At 38.2% G+C, this 24,245-nt stretch overlaps 1 protein-coding gene across 3 annotated transcripts in view; it reads right to left on the reverse strand.

Moving 5' to 3' along the window:
- The window catches only part of peak1 (pseudopodium-enriched atypical kinase 1), an 81,058-nt gene extending 57,473 nt beyond the window's left edge, over positions 1-23,585 (reverse strand). For 2 of the 3 annotated variants that reach the window (XM_026366038.1, XM_026366036.1), the window contains exons 1-2: positions 23,320-23,585; positions 9,082-9,191 (exon numbers count right to left, since the gene is read on the reverse strand). The gene's annotated coding sequence lies outside the window, so the exon portion shown is untranslated. The remainder of the gene's footprint in view (positions 1-9,081; positions 9,192-23,319) is intronic. The other variant, XM_026366039.1, reaches the window with a different exon arrangement.
- Positions 23,586-24,245: the final 660 nt, after the last annotated feature.

Genomic DNA, 24,245 nt, shown 5'->3' on the forward strand with positions numbered 1-24,245 from the left:
CTACAAAAATTCCCAGAATGATGATTCTGTCTTGATCACATCTCATTTTTTCCTCAGTGGCATAGATTCAAGTGTTAACATCTTGATGACATTACCAGTTCAAGTCCCCATCTGGTTTTTGCCTTTGTCAAAGTTGCTCTCATATTTCAGAACTGTCTGTCTTTATTAAAAAAATAACTAGTCATGTCATTATTGCTTTACTCACTAGAGATATGAAAATATGATTGATGAACAGAATTTACCTGTTGTGATGTTTTTGGTATATTTTCTTCTAGACTAAGCAGGTGCTGTGCTCTATTAGCTTTTTCTTTGTAGTGCACCTCCAATTTACTTAACTTCTCAACTAATGCATTGCAGTACATTAAGTTAAATTAAAAATAGTTCCTAAATGACTTCAGTATTGGTAATGCAAGCAGAATGAGATTCAAAGTAAAATCTAATGCAATTAAGTACCTGCTATTGCTCCACAGAAGTCTTTTATATCTCTAAACAATGTAAACACTGAAAAACTCGTCTGATGAAATACAATTCTACTGATGCACAATTTCTTTAAAACATAACAAGAATTTATTTTAAACAAAAAAAAGATTGTCAAGGTTAATTTCATGTCCACTAAAATCCAAAACAAACTGTGACTTATTGATTATTGCACAGCAACAAAACAACCTAAAAAGCACTAACAAATCAAATTTACTTGGGTAATGCTTCATTTAAATGTGTGCAATAAGGTTAACCTGTGAAATCAGTCTAATTTAAAAATCCATTAAATCCTAAGGTTCGTATTGCTGTAGGGGACAGTGATTTTTTTGTATTCTGCAATGAGGGATATATATTGTCAGATTAACAAAAGGGAGAGATAGTGTGACTACACTGACATTACCTTGAAGGCTGACTGATCCTTAGAGAGAATGTATCACCATATGTTGCGTTCTACCCCAAAGTTTCTCATTCCCACGTTCTCGGCTGGTCGCATTACAGGCATGAAATGGGTTGAATTAAATTGAAAATGATCAATAACAGAGCACCAGTGAGGGGTGAGGGCTAAAAAGTGGCTTCTCATAGAGCTGCAGTAGGACACCAAATATGTTCTTTGTCAGAGATGAAATATGGCCTATTAGCTCAGAGTCTCCATTTTCAGTCTAATCAATAATGTCTAGTATTATGCTTTCTGCCTGCTAAATGACTGACGGGCTTCCATTACTTGTCATGAAATGAATATGTTTGAAATAATGAGATATAGCCATCTCATTCAGTCTCATCAGCAATACACCAAATATTACAGCACTACATAAAGTGCATGTGTAAACTCCTTCTCAGTTACATTCTACAAAAGTTAAAACTTTATTTACAATTATTGCCTAATAGGAACTAAGAATATTTAGGTCAACTATTTGGAGATAGACACAAGCTTAATGCAAACACACATTCTTAAAATTGTAGTTTAGTTATGTGGAAATATGACATGAATGTATGTAAACAAAACCATTAGCAACAAATAAAGTCAAAAGATAAAATATTTTAAAATAAAATTTCACATAACAGGTGGAGAGAAACATGAATAATTTCATGTCTGACAGATGTCTGACTTTCAGTACAGAGGAAGGCATTCACCCCACCCTTTGAGTTTCAGAGAACTGGCATATAAACACAGCTGAAAAAACATGCAAAAGAGGGTGGGATGAACAGGGTCTGGACGGGTATAGAGGAGTCACAACAAGGCAAGATTACATATGCAGCAGAGAGACTCAAGTCTAATGACAATGGACAGTAGTTACACTGGTTTGAACCAGTATTTTTACACAGTAAACATCTAATAAGAATGCGACAGATGGTTTATTCAGTAACTTTGTAGTCTGTGGAGACAGAAGGCAGTTTTTAGTTCAAACTGCTCATCTGATTTTTTTTTTCCTTTCTGAAAATCCATGCAACTCTGCTTCTGGGAAGATATGTTTACATATTTTTTTTACAAGGCCTGTAGCCCTTCAAAACCTCTTTCCACAAAAACAAGATTATACACATCCATCTATCATATTTAGATGTATAGCTTGTGGGTTGTCAATAAAACTGATGTAAGGTAATAATATGAGTAATATGTGTTTTATTGCAATTCCTATAGCAGCTAAATCCATTCAAAACCGACAGGATGATAAATCCCTTGAAGGAATTGTTAAACATCTTCTACAATACTAAGTGACATCAACTATGCATTAGTTTGCACATGTGTGTGAAGATGTACTCACAAGTCATGTGGTAAAGGTTACACCATAGCAATCTGTATCTTCATTAACTTTTAATAATAACTGAAAGAAATACTTGAACAGTCCAAACTGGGGAAGGTACAATCCAAGGTACAATGCAAACTGGGGAAGGTAAACTATATACAGTATAATCACATGCATTATAAACTATTTTGCAGTCATTCTAAACATTACCAAAGGGCATCAAAAGTGCTATTTAAAAGGAAAGCCAGCAGCATTACTAAATTGGTACAGTGATATGTCTTTAAAACATTTTCCATATTAACTTCAATATCATCTCTTAAGCATGAAGTCCAACTTCTTAATCAGTCATCAAAGCACAAACCACACAGGAGGGCATAGACGTAACAGCTGAAACATCAACTGGTTTGAAGAGCGAGGCAAGACAAGGTTGACTAAGCAGTGAAACAATAGGTGGTCAGACTAAAGGGCTTGGCACAGATCAAGTTGAAAGTCTCTGGGCAGACTAGTAGCTAATAAATCAGAAACGCAGATTACAGGACAGTAACTAGATCTACTTTCAAAGGTCAGGGACTTCCCTCCCAACAATACCCTTAAAAGTCAATGCAAGGTTGGCAGACTTTGCTGTGAATTTTAATTCAGCATTTAATTATTTTTGTTAATTAACATGTTACTACAATTTATCAGAAACTATAAAATATCAATAAATCTGACAGTGTGGTGGTGAAATATGCCTTTCATAGTGAATTCATGTCCAACCAACAGATTACAGTACTAAAGTATTCATCCCACTGCTGTCTCTATCTTAACCGTCAGACTAAAGCCACCTACTGGTTGTTAACATACCGTGAGTAATCATAATTATTTTGATTTATTTTAGTTTAATTTTAAATTATAAAAAATAGTCAGCACTGAAAACAGAAACACTGGGTGTCAAGTGCACAAGAACAATTGACTTACTCATTACATTAAATCTCCAGACAATTCCTACAATTGTGTAGTAAGTCCCATTCTTCAGCATAACACCAGTGTAAATGGTCAAACGCCAAAAGAAAATGTCACTGACCTTTGCATGCTTTACTTTTGAATATTGCCGTTTCCCCCAACCAGTGTCAGTAAAGATTTACAGTGAATGCAATGAGCTGGCTTATTACTCAGAGCGTCCTAGAAAATTGACTCAAGCTTCCCACATGATGGGAGACACAGAAAATGTCCAGGCCATTACGAGTTACAATTCATGTTGATGTTGTTGTGGTTGCAGCGTGACACATTAGGGACAGCTTAGCAGCATTTTAGAGGAGCAGTATGTGTAAGATTTGCATGAGCCGGCAAGTCAAACATAAAAAAGTGGTTAAATTTTAAATAAGAGTATCAAATAATTCAATAAAGTTGTGGCTGGTTTGAAGTGAAAGAAGCTATTAATTAATGATAACAATACAGTGGAACAGAGATGTATTTAAAAAAAAAAAAAAATCAGGCTCGCATGAGTAAGTAGAGCTTACTCATGCGTAGACATGACATTTCCTCAAAATAGTTTGAATAAAACAAAGTTAAGCTCACCGTATAATAAATACTGTATCAACATTGTTGATTGATGATTGTGAGGGTGGTTATGTATGGGAAAGCATCTCCATATCTTGGCAGGCTTGACTAAGGACTGGGGAAAAGCCAAGGCAGGCCATGAGGAATGATGACCTCTTCTCATGCAATGGCACATTCCTGCCATAACTAAGCTGAAACAGGCCTGGAATAACTATAGCAGACAGCGTGGAGAGGGACGGGGGTCACAGCTTGGTGGATTTGAGTAAACTGCCACCCACGCATCTCAAAGATTTCTTAAGAGGCAAAATCGACAGAGACCAAGACGTGGACCAAGAAGGCTCAGAAGTCAACCTGATGTAATTTTTCCATTTGAGCAGATGGCAAGAGAAGGCAAAAACAATAAATACATAAATAAAAATAAAGGGTGGTGTCTGTATAATTGGAATGTAGATAAACCTGCATTACCAACTGGGCACTACACCTTGGGATTCAAACTGGCCATTTTATCTACAATATAGTACTTTGGGAGCAGAGCAACGGTTGTGTGTGCACCATGGCAGCAGCAGCTCCAATGTATAAAAACAGTAGTCATGTGTGTAGGCCTGTCACTATAATCACGTTGACTTTTCAGTTCATATATAGACATGACTTCAATAATGTTTGCTGCCCTCAGCGTTGTCCTTACAGTTTTGTTTACATAAGAATGTCATTGGAGTGCCTTGGTAGCTGAAAGATTAGTGATTGCCACATGAAATTATTTCCAGCATATCTGAAACTTCAATCTATACCCTGAACTGTTAGGATCCCACCATTGTGAGATCTAATTTGTGCAAACTTGTGCAAGATTATTCCAGACACTAGTTAACGATTTTAAGTAGAGTGCTGACCCATACATCATCTAATATTTGTGTTTCAGACTTCTGTGACTCTCTTTTTAAGGTGTTCGGATGGGAACTCCAACAGCTGTTAGTTTCCACAGTGCACTTAGTGGGGCCTTTAGGGAAAGTCACGGATTGAGAGAGAGGCAAAAGAGGAGTGTGATGGGAATACACCTACTCATTTATTGATCTCCAATGATCTCCATCTCTACTGACATGATGTGCTTCAAGGTCAGACCAAGGTTTATCTTTTCCCACTTTCACACCACATTTCCTGGAAGTTGGATACTGTCTTTAGTGTAATTGATTCAAACCTTATCAATGGAGTCCTGATGGGAAAACTTTACATTGTTTACTGTTGAAACTAGATCGCAAGGGCACTTTCAGTGAGCATTGTTGAAGCGGTAACTCTAGAGGCAAAAAGCACAGGACACAACCTAATCCATTTATCAAGGACAATCACGTTGGAGGAAATGCAACAATCAATGAGCAGAGTAACTTAAAGAGCTTCCATGAGTCAACAGTGTGTAATCTTGATGGATCTATACACACATACTACCAGTCAATATGCACTGATTCTCTGAGTGCTGAGAAACTCCACAGGGACTCAAATGTTGCACTTGGCCTCTGTACCAAAGCCAGAAACATCTAAACAGAACATAAAACCTCTAGTAAAACTAGGAGTGAACAGATTAGCTTTTATTTTTATTTAAAGCCAAAGATTATAATTTACTACCCATATCACTATTTACATTTGGTCATTTGGCAGACACTTTTATCCAAAGCGACTTACAAGATTCAAGGGAAAGGCAGGATAAGTGTAATTAGGTCTTGTCTAAGGACCCCTTATGCCTAAAGACTTTACTTGAAGTGCTTGTGAAGATGAGGACACCCCAACAGCATCTCCAACTTTCACTATCTAATTTAATTCTACTGCCAATTACTGTAAGGAACACCATAGAATAAAATGGCATTTATGCAGCCAAATACTGATACTGTCAAAATTATTTGATGACACAAATAGATCTCTGAAGAGGCTCTTTAACATTTGCTGTTATCTTTACCTGGGTTCAGTTAATCAAATACATATAATTTGTTCACCCTTATTATTTTAACGAAATAATCATTGCATACATTTCTGGCAGCGTATAAGAAATAACATCCTGGTCAGAGCCAAGGTTTTGCCAGTGTGGGAGTTGACATTTCCTAAGTCAGTATCTTGATATCATAACAAGATCTGGACTTTCAATTAACTCTATTCCCACTTTCCTATATGGTCATACCCATTATTTTCCCCTTGTGAATTTGAAATTACCTCTACTAATCTGATTTGATATCTTCTTAAAAGTCTGCAAAAGTGTACATTTTAGAAAGAAGTCCTTCACCAGACAGAAATCTACAGCTCTATCAAATCCAGTAGGAATACACCAAACCTACTGTGGGCAATCTGGCATGCAGGAAAAAATAAAAGCATAACCCAGCAAAATGGCAGTGTCATGTTATGATTTGTTGTGCTTACCTGTGCTATAGCTACTGCACAGTATGGCAGTGCAGTGTGCAGTGCTCTAACTTAATTTGGTAACTAATGAAAATGTCTTGAATAACCTATTCTCTTCATAAATTCAATTGATTTAATAGAATCTCTGCCCTAGTCTTAAAATTAGATAACTATACACAAAAAGGACTGAAGAGCGATTTATTGTTTTATTAAGTTTGTACATTAAAGGTGAAGGAGAGAAAAGCACAGCATCAAGATTTAGAGAAAACAACTCGGATGGTATTTTACCTCTGGTAATCTGTGAATCTGCAATTGTAGCACAGGTCCCCATTCTAAAATTACAGAGCAATATGACCAAACCATGCTCCAGTCTTATAGCCTTATATGCAAACTCATTTGCTTTAGGGTAAAAATTCAAGCAATAATAATTACAAGCAGAGGCAGACAGAGACTTTTATTTTCTATAAACATAAAAACTAAAACATTGAAAAGTGTTATGTCTTCCCCACAAATTAATCTTTTGGTGGTGCATTCTTTGTTCTAATGCAGTCTCTACTGAATGGTGTCTGCACAGCACTGACTTTACCACTACTGCTGTAATATATTTGTGCATAATTACTATCCCAGACAACTCCCCTCACCCTGTCCCTAGAGGAAAACAGAAAGAAATGTGGCTGCCATATTCTCGCATTCTCTTTAGCCTATTAAAGTTAATGACTGCACTATCAGTGAATCAGCATTTAGAAGATAATTATGTCAAAACCACCCCCTTCAAATCATCTCCTTGATCCTCCATGAGACTACATAGCATGGAGGCCTATTGGTGGGTGCCTGTGAACACAGAGCAATGTGTCCTGGACTCACCCAAGGAGGAAGCAATTGGCAAGTCCAATTATGCTTAAGGCTATTCTGAAGTCTATCTAAAGACAAATATTGGATTTTGATATGGTGCTAATTGGGTCTTTAAATCATTGGTGACCTCAAAGTAATGAAAATAGCATTGCCACAATAATTGCATTGCACTACCCTGATATAAAAATATAATAATAATGTTAACATTGTGGAACATTATAGATATTTATTATGTTTCAGGGACAAAAGCCTATTTTAATGTAGGTATTTTATAAATATCTATAACAAATCAATTAGGATCTATAAATTCTAATAGAAGGCTCAGAAATTCTCTGACTCTTCCAACCTTGACATAACACTCAAAGCAAATTAATGCATCCAATGCATGGGAAGGGTATAAAAAGATATCAATAGTAGTAGAACTATCACTACTTTCACTTAAAATTTTCACTGTGAGAAACAAAGAAACAACAAGAAATTGTGGAAGTCAAAAGAAGAGCCCACAGATCAGGAAAACATTGAGATAAAACTGCACACCTGCAAAACAAAGCATGCTCAAGGAGCTCCAGGAAGGTTATGCTGACATGATATGCTTCAAAAGAAAATGTTACCTTAAACATTGCCAATCAATTTGTGTGGCAGCTAGTGACAAAGTTAAAATTGCATGCAAAGAGGGAAAATTTGCTTCCTCTAAATATCAGCAAGTCCTGGATGCAAATACGATAGAGTCAGTCAAGAAACAGAAACTGAAAAGGAGCTAGCTGATAATAGCATCACTAGAAATATTTGGTGATCTGCAAGTAAAAGTGGGAGAAAGTTCCTAAATCAGGTGAAGAAAGACTCTTAGCTGGCTACAAAATTAGTATGATGTCCAATCTTTTAATTTAGTATGAAATACAGTATGAAATTAGCCCAGGAGTGCTAATACAACTATAGACGGAGACATAGATACTAGATGACTGCAGATGCTCAACATTTAAGCGCCAATCAATCCAGGGAAATCCAGCTGACATCTACCACAGAAACTGTCTTCTTGTAGCCACAAAAACAGTATGTGCACAAGACGCAACAACAGACAACAGATCAAATATGTCAAGGGGAGGAGGAGAAACAGGAAAAGAAAATATCTATCGTGAATGTGAAATAACGGAACAGCAGTGATAGCCATGTTGACACCAAATGTGGAGGGACTTACTGAGACAACACAAAATAGCAGCCCCAGACATTGAAGTAGAGGTGGTAATAACTGCCAAAACAGAACAAAAACAAACCAGTCTAGAAATAGCAGCTGTGCTTTGTAGGTGACATGAAGCTACAATTTTAAAATACCTTGGTTGTGAAGTCAGAAAGGATGAAATCATTTTCCAGGGAGAGAAGATGAGTGTATACTGAAAGGAATGGCGCCATATCAACAGAATCAAACCAAATTGAACTTGTCTTCAATTAAAGGGAGTCATTTTAAACGTGAATTGTCAGCTGTTGTAATGTCAGCTAAAAACAGACACGCCTAAATCAGCCAAATTAACAGAGTAAGGCTGTTGAGCAGTTTAACAAATCTGGCTTCTTTATAGTTACTTTTGTGTTACAGAAAGAACAGATACAAATATACAGATACAAAAAACTAACAAAGCCTTGGCGGAATGGGCTCTCTGTGCAAGCAGGACACTTTGTGTAACAGCAATCACAACTAGAATGTATGCAAACAGCAACCATTCTGAAGATGTTGATTTGTTAGTCAAGAATGCATTTTTCTTCTTGTGGTGAAGTTGCAGGTGCATATATAATATACATTTATGTTGTTATATTACCTCGTAGATCAGCGGTTTATACATCCCAATATAACTCATGTCTCAATGCCCATTACAGGACCTCAAAAGCACTGATTGCAACCCAGCCAAGGCTCTCCTCAAAGTACTGTACAACAGTCTTGTCATTTTTTGATGTACAGTAGCTTAGAGAGAAATAAGATTTAGTTTAATGCAACAAATCTTCCTGCAAAGTCAAAATGAAATGAAACGGTAACTTTAATATGATTAATTGTGCAGCCCTACTGCAGATAATAACAGGAAACAGAAATTTTGACTCAGCTTACCTGTCAGGCTATGTGGCTCCCTGTCGTCTTAGGTATTAAAGGTCTGAAAGCACTAGAATATGCTGATTCAGACAAAGCCACATGGCATCCTTAAGATGCAGCCAATTTTCCTACAGACAAGAAAAGCAAGAGAAGGCAGGTGTCAGCTCAAACACATCATGTACTCCAGGTGAACTCCTAATTCTGAGAGGTCACAGGCATGATAATTAAAATTAATGAATTTTAGCTTCAAAATAAGTTTATTTGTTTATGTTTCAACACATAATTTATCACCTACAAATGTTCTTAATACAGCAAATCACAAACAGTCCACTTCAGTGTCCACGTTAATGCCACTGCTACCATTTCTATAACAAAATGTATCTGTGTAAAATTAAGACCCTAGATAAATGAGCAACAGGAACCTTTTGAAATTTACACGGCCAAGAAGGTCAAGTCTCGTGCTTAGAGATCGCTTCCCCGAGAAAAAGGACTGGGGTGAGTGATAACGGAGCTAACAATGATGGGGTGACTATGGGATGCCTGGAATGTAAACGGCTCAGTTATATTTATTATAAAGACAACTAACGTGTATGACCTGTTTAGCACATACGAAAGAGAGAAATGATGATGTATTCACAGGTCTAATTTAAAATTATTACTTCTACGGGCAGTGCCTCTGTACAGACACCAAGCTGATATTGAGGGACGTAAATATTGCTCCCACTTGGTGTGGGATAATCTTAATAACCACTCACATCACCTAGGCAATTAATAATGCAAACCATTCCAAACTAATTCTCCACAACAATGTCACATCCAAATTCTCATTAAAAGCCATGAGTCACCAGAAATTAGACATGAACCACTCCCTTGCCCTAAATTCATCCCTGCAGGCATGGCATTCTGGTTTCGCCCTCTTTATGCTCTAGTCTGCTCAGGCATGGCACCAAGCTATATAAGGAATTGTTAGTGTAGAGCACAGCTAGAATCTCTAAACTACTAGAGTCATTGGTTTAAAGGTGGGGGTTCTGTTTACACTGAAAACCTTTTTATTTTTTTGTTTCAAGAGGTTCCACATGCTAAACATGACTGAGACTTTAATGTATAATCTAACACTAATATTGGCTGTCAGTGGGCAGAGAACAGCAGGAAGTTAACAGGGTTAGTTTGTGTAAACACATGTAAGTGTGAGTGTTGTTTGCATGTCCATTTTTGAGTACCCATGGATCTTGTGAACATATACCAAAGATTTTGCAGTAAACAGCTTAATGAAATGTGTAAGTCTTAATATATCCATCACATTCTAGTATAGGCTTGCACTGATACAGGCGTTCAGACAAGTAAAACAGAGAACATTAGTTTTAGAAACCATACATCCCAGTGAAAGTAAAAACATTTTAATGCACACCATATCATAAATGAAAATGAAAGAAAAATAGTCTAATAAATATGAGTGGAGTTAAGCCAATTCTCCCCTGGGCTTTGCTTCTCTGACAGTTTTACCCACGGCCACTTCCTTTCTTTGGCTCTAATTAACAGTGGTCTACAGTATTTCTACACATGCAGATATCTAAACAGCTCTATGTGTAACTTCATGGCAGTTCAGCAATGGTAATACAGAACTGAGCGCGCCACACCACTGCCGCTGTTATCCCAACTGTTTATTGCATCCCGACAGAACCACAGTTTGTACCCACTCGTTGAGCTGTGTCTGTATTATAATGTCTCCACGGGCAGATTTGATTTACAAGCTTTTGTTATGATAACATAATGCACAACCTTCACACATTAAGTCAGCAAAACCAAAACCAAAAGCAAGAGTCTGAGTCGACCTGTCAGGATACTAGTTGAAAGGCAAAATTTTAAAAGGCTTAGACCACATGCACTGGGCCTTTGAATTCAAGCTAAGACTAAGAGATGCTGATGGTAAAGGAACATACCAAACTAAAAACAACTGGATTGTTGCATGATACTGCCCCACAAATCATCTATGGCATTCTCATACTTAACATCTAAAGCAGGTTTTATAAACATGTACAAATCATTCTGGTGTCTCCATGAAGTGCACACGCATTTCCTCCTCTTAGCCATGTGCCTGGATTGGTTGTGTGCAGACTAGAGAGGCCACCGGAGGGGCAGCAGACTGTTTGCAATGGTCCATGGAGCATGTCTTTAGACCAAGACCCTGTTCCCCTGTTGACAACAAGTTCAATGCGACGTTTACAAGAGCCTGGGAACTTTGGCAATCCAGCATAATAGAAAAATGTTTGATATGTTGGGGCTTACAGTAAAAGATTTGATAGATTCTTGTCCAAGATATTGCTTAAATCAATTATTATTTAACCATACTAATAAAACACATACAATTACAATACACATGCATTTGTAAATAGCTGTAGAGTTTCAAACAACCAGACTAGAATCTGAAATTGATATAGCATGGCCAGAAAGAACGCTATCAATACAGGCACACATGTCTGCCTCAAACTAACATACGCTAGCTGCTTTAATTCCATGGTTAAAGGATTATGTCATGGCTTCGGCATCTTGAAGAAAATGCAGCCTGGGTAGACTGTGACAAATGAGTGAGTGGATATAATATTCGTGAAAGAATAAGCATGCAAAGCCTAGCAGCTGCAACTGAGAGCTACCTAGTAGTACACTGACCACAATATGTCATTAATGTACATCTTGAAGCCAGGGCAGAAAATGCATCAGTGCTGATCTAAGAGCTGTGGACTTGCATATGAACATAATTTTGCATGAAGACATTTCACGGGTACAAGTTGCCTAACAGGACCCCATCTTATCACAGCCTTTATAAGCTATGTTCCTCTTTCCCACTTCTTCTTTCAGTGGTATTTAGGCATCCTGTAACTCCCCAACATTCTCTTCCCATCTCTCTATACACTTTACAGCTCCCAGGGTGGGCAGCTGGCTCTACATCAGACACATGCAAGGACAAAAGGGAAACTCCAGATTGTCGTGGTGAGGGCAGCCACCCATGGCAGTGCTCAGTGGGATTCTGGTTGTTTATGGTTGGCACTAATTACAGATCGACAGACTCACCAAACCCTAAAAACTCCAGCTGGTACAAAGGAAACACAGAACTGGTTTAGACAGAAAAACACAGACTGACCACTGAAACTGTCTCCACTTTCAGCAAGCAGAGATGTGAACTCAATAGGGTGGCTTAAAGACATCAATCAATCATCAACCTTCCTCTCAGCTGTGGAAGCTCTTTTATTAACAGTGACAACTACAACCGCTCTTTTTTGGCTGAGGGGAAACCACTAGGTTTTGTACTGAATTTAATTGTAATGTAAAACAAAGGTTATGAATTTGTTCACAATAAGTAAATAGTGACTTTGAGCTGTAATAGGGGATTCAAAGGCATATGCACACCTGACAGTAATCCAAACACTGACCAAACAATACTGGAAACATCTGCGACTGTCAAATGGCTAGTCCAAGATGGAGTTTATGTTGACACTTGATAAGAAAAAAAAAACTTCTTTGAAACCTGTTAAAACGCGTCACAACAACTGAACCAGTGTCACAGCTTCAGAGGCAGACAGATAACACAAGCAGGTACAATTCACTGTGTAAGAAATGATTTTTCCCGAAGAGTCATTCAACCTCAAAAAGAATTTCTTATTTCAAACCTTATTCTAAAGCTAGAAGAATAAAGCTAAGAAAGGGTTTTATCTGACAAGTCCACTGTCACATGTCAGTGCAGGTGTTCTACTTTGGACCTCACTCAGAGAGAAGATGTGCCGGCACATTCCGGCAGGTAAATAGTGTATGAGTAAATACACCTGGGTATCCATTCACATCTTTTCTCTTAGTCAGCACAGAAAACAACCCATTTCCCACATTTCAACTGAATTTCCTCCTTAGTGTGCATTAACAGAGACATAGACAAACCAAGGTAGAAACCAACCCTTATTTTTGAACATACTTTAATTTTGTCCTCACAAAATTATGTCACAGTGTTGCATGCAGATGTATACAGTAACTCAGTACAGGAGCTTGTTGTGCTGTGGTCTTGTTTGCCAGCCTCATGCTCATTGGCTAATTTGTGCACAGCCCCTGTTCCTGTCAGTCATCAGTCCTCTGGATCGTAACACTCCTGACTACTCCTCCTCCTTTTCCTCCTTCTATAGCCCACATCTAGTGGCTGAAAGCCAATATCTGGGCAGGACACCCACCTGCTATCACAATCACCCACTTACAAACACAGAAAATTCTAAAGCAAGGAGTCTGACCAAACGGCAAATCCACAAAAACTTGCTTCTTCCGTCCATATAAGGATTTTTGCCTCTCCTATACTTCTACTGCTAAACACTTTCTTTCACGCCATTCTCAGACAGATACATCACACTTGTCTCATCCCCTACGGACACCCAGCCTGGAGCCCTCGTCAACTTGCTAGCCTGATATAGCTGTGGTATTGGCACAGGACTGAAGGAATGGGAGTGTTTGTTTTCTTGCCATTTCAATCTTCATGAAACCCACATCTGTCATGCACCAATCGACAAGCATTTACACAACCACGGGGGAGTGACTGTTGCAGAGATAAGGCATGCACTATTGCTAATGAGCTCACAGCATGGATAGGCTGCATGTACACGTCTGTTTGTGAGGCCGAGTCTAAATGGGGGGTCTGTGAGTTAAACAGGTAATTTGAGATGTGCCCTCACTCAGCTGGGAAATTGTGGTGAGTCCACAAATTTAATTTGGGCACCAACAGGATTATATGCGGAAAAGAGTCTTGCTGTGTCATGCAAGGTCAGGCAGCACGTTTGTTTACAAGTGGTGAGGTGGCGAATGTGGTGATACATTTGCCAGTAAATATACTGTTCCAGCTGCACAGCATTTCCATAGTTCTCAGGTAATCTTCAATCCAGAGTATCATATCAAGGACAAAACATCTGTGGTCAGAGCCTATCTGAACTATGGATTCTGACACTAACTTGTAGACACGTAATGTCTAACATCTATGTGTGGGCACTGACGATCACAATTTTCATACACAGGAAATTTTGACTTAAACATTTTTAAGGAGTATTTAACTTTTGAGTTTTAACATGACTGTTTCCATTTGGCTTAAGGGTTTTTATTACTTGTGAATTGATGGGTAAAAATGTAGCTAAAGCACCTAACCTAGCTAACATGCACCTCCTCAAAAGAGTAACTACACGTCAGGACTGCAGCAGCTAATGCTTTTCTTTGAAGAGACGGCGAGAGCTTTAATTGATTAACTGCACTAGTTTGTTTATCCCACTGCAGATCAGACTGAATAGAACATGAAATAAGTTGAGTAACACACATCCAGTCATTTCTAACGCAAACTGCCTGCTCACTGTGATCACTGCTCTTTATCACACTGTGACTGTATTGATGAATAAGGCCACTGCATGACAATAGCCTTCTATTCAGTAATGACACAAGGTGTTTACATTGTGTCATTGCTGAATAGGAGACCATTCAGAAATGATTTTGATTATTTCCCGTCACCCTACATGAAGAAATGGCTGCAAACACAGTTGTGGAAAATCAGGTTCATTACATCATTGTGTTTTTTTGTCTATGCAGGGAGACATAGGAGTAAAAGTATGACTGTTGGTAGCCACACAACGCTGGCTACACAGATCTGTCAGCAACAACAGTCAAAAACAGCACTTAGGACAACATTACCAATAGCACAAATAAACAAACGCAGACACACGGTAGTACTAAAGTCTGCTCTGTCCAACACTAAATTAGGACAAGATTACAAACTGCCATAAAAAAGACAAGGGTTATTATTGTAAGAGCAAATTTCACATTTGGATTCAAATTAGTGAGTCACTGTGACCTAGTTTAGTGTTCAGAACACTGGAGGAAGGTTTTCTACATTTGCAGTGTCAGGAAGTCCTTATTAAGTGTTGATTTGGAGAAGGTCACCACACCCACTGCTTCCATCCATCTCATCTTTAATTTATGAACTTTCTGTATTCTACTAAAGTTTTGTAAAGATGCATATTAAGAGCGACATAGATTATTAAGACTTTGCAGAATACATCCATGTATTTAAAGGAAATTCAATAAAATCAGGCTCTTGAGCACATTTTATTAAGACATTATTAAGATATTTTTCTGTAGGCACAGCTATCTAAGTGATGGTTGTTTTGATAGCCAACAAACACACAGACTGACACAACCCACCTCCTAAAATCTACCATACTTCATCCTGAAAGGTTGGAGCTTCAGATGAATCTACAAGATAGTATTGAGTCATTTAAGTAGCCCCCACCCAGGCCTGTAATCTCCAACAGCAGGCAGAGCTCAGGTTCACCATGGTAAACAACTCCAACAGCACCAAGGTATGTCTGAGAATTTTCAGTACAACACGTAGCAAGTTATTTTAAGATGCAGAGTGAGTCCAGGAGAGTTAGTGAGGTCAAAACATGGCCAAAAGCAAGGGTTCCTCTGGGCTCTCATCACATCTTAGTAAGACTGAATTGTTTTACCCTCACTGTAGCCACACCAGTCACAGAGGCCTTGCCCTAACTCAAACAAATACTTGTGTAGATAGATCACCACCAATTTTGCAAGGGAGAATTATCCTTCCTTATATGGAGCTCAATACAGCAAGGAAGTTCAACATCACAGGTCATGGAACATGTTTTTTTAACTCTACTTTTCAAGCTCTAATCCAAAAATTAATCAGAAGCATAGATTCCCCAGATATTACTCAAGACACTATCATTCTTCCTTGGCCAGAAGAGATTTCAGTTTCCCTCATGTTGATAACATTCTGGGCTGCAGCGTTTTTGACAGTCACACTCAATCAGTACAAATCCCTGAGAGCAGTAGTCACTGGACTCTCAAAGGTCTGAATGGAGAAATACTATTGATGCAAGAACTATTTTCTCTTCTGCCAGAGATAAATGATGAAAGAGCTGGAAATGTAAAGTGTGCATGTGCTGGGGTTCCCACAGGTTGGGTGGCCTCAAATGCGTGTGACTGCATGTCACTCTTATTTGCAGTGTCAACAGTGAATCTCACTTGTATTTTAGAGTTATTTGCTTTATTCCATATCCACCCACAACCAGCAATGTAGCACTGTGGGACCTAGCCTAAAGAGATTCAGATTCCAGATATAGGAAACTGGATTCATCCATCTATTTAGATCTCCCACAACACATTTGTTAGGTCTTTACTTGCCATGTCCCTTTCTACCCTCAGGCTGCCATAGTCCTTAGACTCAGTGGGACATTAGGAGCAAAGATATTTTATTCAGCAACTACTTCTACATTTTGTGGTAATAAAGAAAGCACAAATTAATCTTCTGAGAACTCAGTCTTAAAGACTTGAAACATTTATAACAAAGTTCCCTTCAAAGACAATATCATTAAATGGTAGGGAAATTAGGCCACATCATCTTAAAGAAGTAATTGCTGCATGGCGCATTCCTTGTTGGTTTGGGATTTTTGAGGTCAATTATCCACATATGTATAACACCATTTGTATCTAGAGACCATAATTTTAGCCACAAAGCTGTGACACAGTACTTTCTTCTAAGTTTTAATGTTGAATTTGTACCCTGAGTGGGAATTTCATGGACACAAATGTGTGATTTTATTAGGAGTTGATTTGTAATTTCCTGCAGCCTGATTTAGGCCTAAAAACCTAGCAATCAACTGAATTTGTGACTGACGTGACACTGAGTGTCTACAGAAGCTGAGCCGAATAGCATAAATTAACATTATGCTAACTTTTAACATATATTTACGATATGTGTTCTTACTGAAAGCTAATTAACTGTATGACTACATGATACTGCAGAACAAACTACACTTAATGGCCATTTTCTATAACATCACATGTGTAAACTGGTGAGAGTCAAAATTCTTGTAGTAGCAGATTCAAATGAGATGCAGGAATAAGGAAACAAACCAAAAAAAATTTCAAAGTGATATCTTGGATCAAAAACTATGCAAATTCTCAATTGCTGTCTTCTCTAAAAATACGCTATGTTTTAGTTTTTTGGTGAAAAGGCCTAGGAATCTTATTATCGTACCACTGAGGAATTACAGTCACAACGTCATTTATTATCTCCTGCTCGGTTAGTAAGTGAGAGCCTGAGAAACAGGGGAACATACCAAGCTTTGAATGCGACACAGCTGGAATGAACCATTTAAACAATCTCCAAATTAAGTCTTTGGCTTCAGGGTCAGACAGTCTACTTGAGGCCACTGTGGATATACAGTTTGTGAACAGCTGTGTAAAAAGACCACAATCATCATGTCTCTAATCATTTGAATACAGAGGGTGAGCTGAATTTGACTACAGCCAAAAACCACAGTTTTACTTCAGAAATGATTCAAACTGTAACAATAACAATGTACGTTATGTTGGAACCAGGATTAAGGATGGTCTCCAAGCACGGGTCTTAGACATACGGTAAGTACAAATGTCTGGTCAGCAACAGCATAAATGGCAGCGCATTCATTCAACATGACACTAACTTATCATCATCATCATCATCATCATTAGGCTATCCACCGAACACCAAAAACAAGAGATTATGTAATGTCTGATGCGGCCCACATCAATCAGTATTAAGTAGACATTAACAAGACTAGTTTTTCAAGTAGGAGAACAGGTTAAGAGGCCTTGAAGATGTCAAAAATAAAAAGTATAATAAAAATCTGACATCAGGTCCTCACAGGACAACAATGATGGAAGGAGCAAACTATCCCACATTAAGTTTTCAGTTCAAAAGGAGAATATCTGACACAAGTTAATCACGGAGTCCAACTGTGTTAGGCCATTAAATCAGCTGGATATACTAATTAGCTGAACTTTACCTGCCCTGAGAGGAGCAGGCAAACTTTTCACAAAGTTTGACAAGAGGCAAGCAGACATATGCAGCTTTTAGCTAGAGTTAAGTCATTAGAGTAATCACCTAAGCACCTATAGCCCTAATTTGTATGCATAGCATAACATCTGTGTCACAGACGTTTACTGAAATAATGGATTTCGAAAAACTGGGTACTGTACTAAACTTTTTGTCTGCATCACTGCAAAAAAATCTCAGCTAATAGCTCATTAGTCTTAGACGTTCAAGGTTAACGGTTTATCAGTAAAGCCATAGCCTTGAGTTTCCCAGATAATCACAAATGTTTACAAAGTCAACATTCTTTTAAAAGATCAAACTGAAACATTTCAACCATTTACAATTCATCAGCTATCTTGAAACAATAAATAAACAAAAAGGAAACATAGACAACAAAGTCAATACAGCACAGATTCACATTAACTATTCTAAATTAATGCTCTTGACTATTCAGACGATGAATAAAAATAGTATGTACTACTTTGTTAAAGACATCCCAAGACTGAAACAGTAATTCTCCTTACAATTCTCCAAAATATGTTAGAATGGTTACAAGTGGTTACACAGACTCACAAACAAACAAGGATGCTGATGAGATAATATGCTATAAGATAATACTATAAACGCCATGATTAAACAAACAACATAATAAAAGCTTATACAACAATGAGTCATACTCTGATGACACATCAATTTAACATAACACATGAAAGTCCCACGCAACAACTCTGAAGTAAACAGCTGAAAATATCACTTTTATCGCAATTTAAAGCGTCCAATTCATTAATTAACAAAATTGCATTTGTTTATAAAAATCTCTAATGTATTAACAATCTACAGGACTAGCTGAACTGAAAATGTTAAACAATTAATCTGAGTGACTGCTGGAGTCCGGTGAATTACTTTCATTTGTTCTGACATTTTCCCACCTGGATGAGTCAAATGACATTACCCTGACTTTTGGTGGGTGCAATGTTATTGCCTGATAGCTGCAGAATTTACTCAGAGTGAGCCACTACCTAGGGCTGCCAACATGGATTATATCAACACCAGAACAACAAAACACAACTGGGCTCCAGCTCTGCCTTAAATGCAGACAGAGCTGAAGTTTTTAGACATGGCTTCCAGCCCAAAATGCACTTTATCAGGCTCCAATGACCTTCAAAAACTTGCCGTGTTTTGTTTAAGGGGCAACTACATGGCCAAATTCCTGGTGATGTAAAACAGGAACTATGCTGTTTATAACAGATTGTGACATTCAGAAAAAAGAACTGACGCAGAATTGACCTTATTAAGTTTTTTATGCTGAACTTTAGACTTTGATCTTAATCACAAATCTAACCAAATATACACCTTTTTAGGCACAATTGGTAGTCACCCATCAACTCTAGGGTCAGTGGTTTCTGACAACTCCTCCTGACATATGTCAAAGTGTCCCTGGACATTCCCTAGCAAGCATGAAAATGACAAGCCTAATTTCTGAGTGAGTGAGAGCAGTGTGTCTGCCTCTGAAGATGATTTGTACCTAAAAAGGGAGCTACTTCAATCCTAGGGAAGTTTTCCCTGGTATATTTCTCCCGGAGAGCTGATGTGCATAACAAATGGCTGCAAGTGGCTAAATGAGACAGAGATCATTAAGGAGTGATGCGGCCTCATTGTAAAGTTCACCTTAAGTCCAACTGAAAATTATACTAACACTAACGTGCCTTGTAGAAATCTAAATCAGTTGCTTTTAGGGCTGTGCAATATGGACAAAATAATCACACTGTGATTTTTAATGAATATTGTGATTTTGTTTGCTTGTTCAGTCGGTTCAGGCTGGTCTTCCTGTGTGCTTTTATTAGTTTCGATGAACTTTTTCAACATGCATTGATCATACAGTTCTTTAATCACACTGTTTTAAGTGTTGGAACAGATTTGTAGTATTGCTCCGTGTCTTTGCAATAACTATTTCACAAGTCTTGCAAATACCTTGCTCTGTGACACATCCTCTTTCCTGATCTCCTCATCTTTATTCTGACCTGCTGCAACACTAATAAACAAAATCGCAGCCTTATGCGGTTTAGATATTGCATGAGCTCAAATCGCGATTTTATTTCGATTCCTATTAATTGCATAGCCCTAGGCTTTCCACTGGAGATTTTTTTTTTTATTTAGACAGTTAGTGCTGTATGTCACCTGTGGCTTCTCCAGTCACTTTTCCTCTCTTACCCTGCAAGTCATAAAGCAGTGTTTTCTGTCACTAAAGTGAAGATCTCTATGAAATAAGGATGGAAGAGAAATCAGATGCATGTACACATGGTTTTCCAGTAACATGGTTACTTTAGTGCATGTAAACACAGATAATAACTCACTGTAAAAAGAAAGCTGGAAAATGCCCAGACTTTTAAATGTTACAAATAATCTGACACAATCTCAACTGTCCCACAACAAAAATATAATCATCACACTATACTGAAATCAGTTATGACATGGTTTTCACGGTCCTGAATTTTCATTTGTGTCTGGAACACATCTAATTATTTTCCACCATTTAAAACATTTTGAATTCAGGCAAGGCAAATAATTATAGGACTGTGCATAACTGAATGTCTTTGAAATAGATAAAACCATGCACAAACACATAATTCAATATTTATCTCCAAACAAAATTCCCCAAAATTCACGAGTGAATATGTAACCGATGAAAAACACAGATTCAAAAGCAAAAGTCTACACAAACATCTTAAAAATACTTATTAGACTCAGACTAATCCACAGTGTCCTGTTGATCAATGCCAAAAATTATAACTAAATGTGTTCAAAAGGCAGATTTGTTTTGTTGGGATTAAAAAAGTTCTTGGAATGTTGAATCATAATAGTTTTTAAAAGTCAATACTACCTCATTAGCTCAAGTTAAGAAGAGTATTAAAATATTGTTGTATATTCCAGAAAAATACTTAGAGATAACACACCAAAGCTAGAATCTTTCACATATCATTTGTATCTATGTGAGAAACTGTAGTGAAAGACAACACACTGGTCTTGCTGTAGACAAATATCGATTCAGTGGCTGGGATGTACCTGTTTTGGTTAAAAGCCAAATGACTGTCAATAAATCAATATAAACTGGACACAGTGCACTGACAGGTCTGCGTTTTTACACCATGGTTTGTTTTTTCAAGAGTTACAACTTGTTTCATGTGCGACTGGCAGCTGTGTTTGCTTACTAAACATGTATGGCAATCTAAGATAAACTAATAGTGATAAGTCTCAGTTCAAGTGAGGCTCTGGGCCATGGATCTCCCTGGTTAACACAAATAACGCTCCTGTCAATTTCCCACGAGGAGGGGAAGATTTTGAAACTCTCACTGAACTTAAAAAATCCCTCAAGGCCAGTGAGGCATCCACGACATTCCTTTACAACACCAAAAGAAGGTAATTTATGTCACATTTATGTCATGTCTTCTGACACGCTGCAGCAACAGCATAGATCAATAGTGCAGAGGAATGTCTGTGATATGCAAACGGATAGTGAGGGGCAAATAAAATATTTCTGAATATTGAGCAGCTGCATGTCATGAAAGTCATAAAATATTTAGATCATTTAAGCATTTATTCTATAGCAGTCAGAGGTGTAGCTGGACAAGTACTCAAATCAAAAACCCCTTGCAGGGTCAAGATCACCAGGAAAACACCATCTTCCTGTTGGTCTCCACAAAGAATGTCAGGTATGTTAACAATTCAGAAATGTAATAAACAATTCGACAAATATTAGTTGCACATATTTCAGGGACAGTCACCAGCAAAACGTTTATCAGAGGGCAAGTATAAAATGCTGGAGAATCCACTTTGTTGTCATCCACTTTAAACAGGTGAAGAATTACAAATGTCCGTGGCCCCTCACTTTGTTGACACTGTCAACTCATGAGCAGTAATGAAAACAAAAGGAGCAAGTAAAAACAAGACCCAGTAACTACAGTTCCACATGAATGCAAAAAGAAAAACTCATTTATCAAGAGCCCAGTGTCTGTTTTAAATGGACTGGAGTTTAGAGCAGTAATGAACCTTTACTGGCCTCAACTTTTGACACTCAGACTGGAACAATGTTTGAATTTCACATAAACAAAAGAACACAACACTTATTAATTCACAAAAGTAAAGGGTTTGCAGAACTAGAATTTAACCCATAAGAAGCTGTAAAGTAAAGCCTTTACTTTATCAATAAACTGGCTGTATGACATTTAACATAAAAACTGTTAAATACACTTATTTAACAGTTCAAAACTCACCTGAGGTCACAGATATTTAAAAAATGATCATGTCTCTCACACACCCACAAATTTGGTGATTACAATCGGTAATTTAGAGAAGGAGGGTTTTATAGAAATTAAACACGGCACTGATTTTTGTACATACCGAGTGTTGTTTAATGCTGTGGGCTATAATTACAGCCTCCCTCCTGATTTATGAAAACAGCTATTCAAAACACGACGAAGATGCATGCAAAATTATTCATGATGTAACGTGGACAACAGTAGCTCATTTATGTAACACACTGTGGAGTCCTTTGGCATGATGAGGATAAGCAGGTGATCAGATTGTTTTGTCAAAGGGGGGCTCACATCGGTCAGCGTAGTGCTGCGAAACACACAGCCTTGGAAGGAAAAGCAGGTCATGACAGGATCACCACCCTTTGCACCTGTTTACAGGTAAGCATGACTAAATTACAACACTACATGAGGAACGGGTTGAAATTAATCACACTGAAATGTGTATAGCTGCAGGATATGAAAAAAACACAGCAGTAGGAGTGACAATACTGATCCTGTCTCCATGCATCTCTATTAATTTACTTATTATATTAACATTTAGGCTGCTGCTGATGATGATGATGATGAAGGCTCCTTCTAAAAGGACCCCTGGTGGGCTGCAGAGCCCTGTTTGGACAGAAAACCCTGCCTATCCCATTCTGTAAACACTGAGGAGTTGTGCACGTCTTCAAACCAGGTGTGTGCTGAACTAACTTCGGTTCGTGCTGCTGTGTTTTCACCTTTATGACAGCAGCAGCAGCAGCAGCAGCAGCAGCAGCAGCGGCGGCTACGTTGATCGTTACGCACTCGGTAGTTCGGCACACCGAGGCTAACAGGGATCACCGGGGTCGCTCACGGCTAGCGAACTTCTCGGCTGTCGTCCGACTAACGTGACACACACATTTCTCATTTTAGCCCTAACCCTGCTCCGCAGAGCCCCGGCTCTCTCGTGGAGACCTGCCCGCTCCCCTGCTGAACAAACTGGAACTTGGCAGTCACCGAAACTGGCGAGACTTGTGGCTGAGGCACTTTCAATTTGGGGGGGGGAAAAGGAAACCTTAGCGAACTTTTTTATACCTTTTTTTAGCTGCTCAATCTCGTCCCGGCCGTTCCGCGACTTCTTGGCAGCCACAAATCCCGGTTTTGACAGCGTCGTCCTCGGCAGGAATGAGGAAAATCCGAGCGTGTTCAGCTCCAACTCTTCCCGGAGCCTCGGATTTTTCGTGCACGTCTCCTCTCTGCGCGCCCCCGCGGCCGTTTTTTTTTTTCTCCACAAGCCCGGCGCGGGAGCGAGCGCTCTGGGATCCGGCTGGCCAGGAGAACCGCGTGAACGCGCAATTCGCAAAGCCCAACAAACCCTCTATTTGTAAATGTGTAAAGACATTAAATTAATTAAAACTGCAACAACAATGTTTCTGTATTTCATATAAGAGCGGTATTTTTGTTTGCAGTAAATAAAAATGTTGAAAAAAGTTATGCTATAAATATTATATTTAGGCTACTCCTTTTAGCTTTTGGTTAATTATAATCACTTAAGAATTAAAATCGATTATGGTTCAAGATTAATATGAATTTTAAATCATTTGCTGTGTTTCCTGAAGCTTTTAACTGCATGTCAAGATTTTCCTCAGTTTGACCTCATCAAATGTTAAATGAGCCAGAATTAAATTCACAGCAAACATTATGTTTGATTTGAAGTAATGCAATATTTCTACATGGTGGTGTTAGTCAAGTAAATGATCTGGATTGTTTATATGAGCAATATGTTTGATGGTTTCATTGCATTATAGAGCTTACCTCCTACACGCTTTAGTCTAGTATTGCATCTTGAATAATATATATTGTAATTGAATAACGTGTTGGTGTGACATTTGTTCATCACCAGAAAGGTCACATGCGGAGTTGATGATAAAATAGGCTATGAGGCTGCACTTCAAAGCACAAAATGACTTCAATTACTTCTAATTGGGCTATTCAAATCACTGTTTGCATGGAAAAGACAG

The sequence above is a fragment of the Anabas testudineus genome, chromosome 6, assembly GCF_900324465.2.
Source record: "Anabas testudineus chromosome 6, fAnaTes1.2, whole genome shotgun sequence".
NCBI lineage: Eukaryota > Metazoa > Chordata > Actinopteri > Anabantiformes > Anabantidae > Anabas > Anabas testudineus.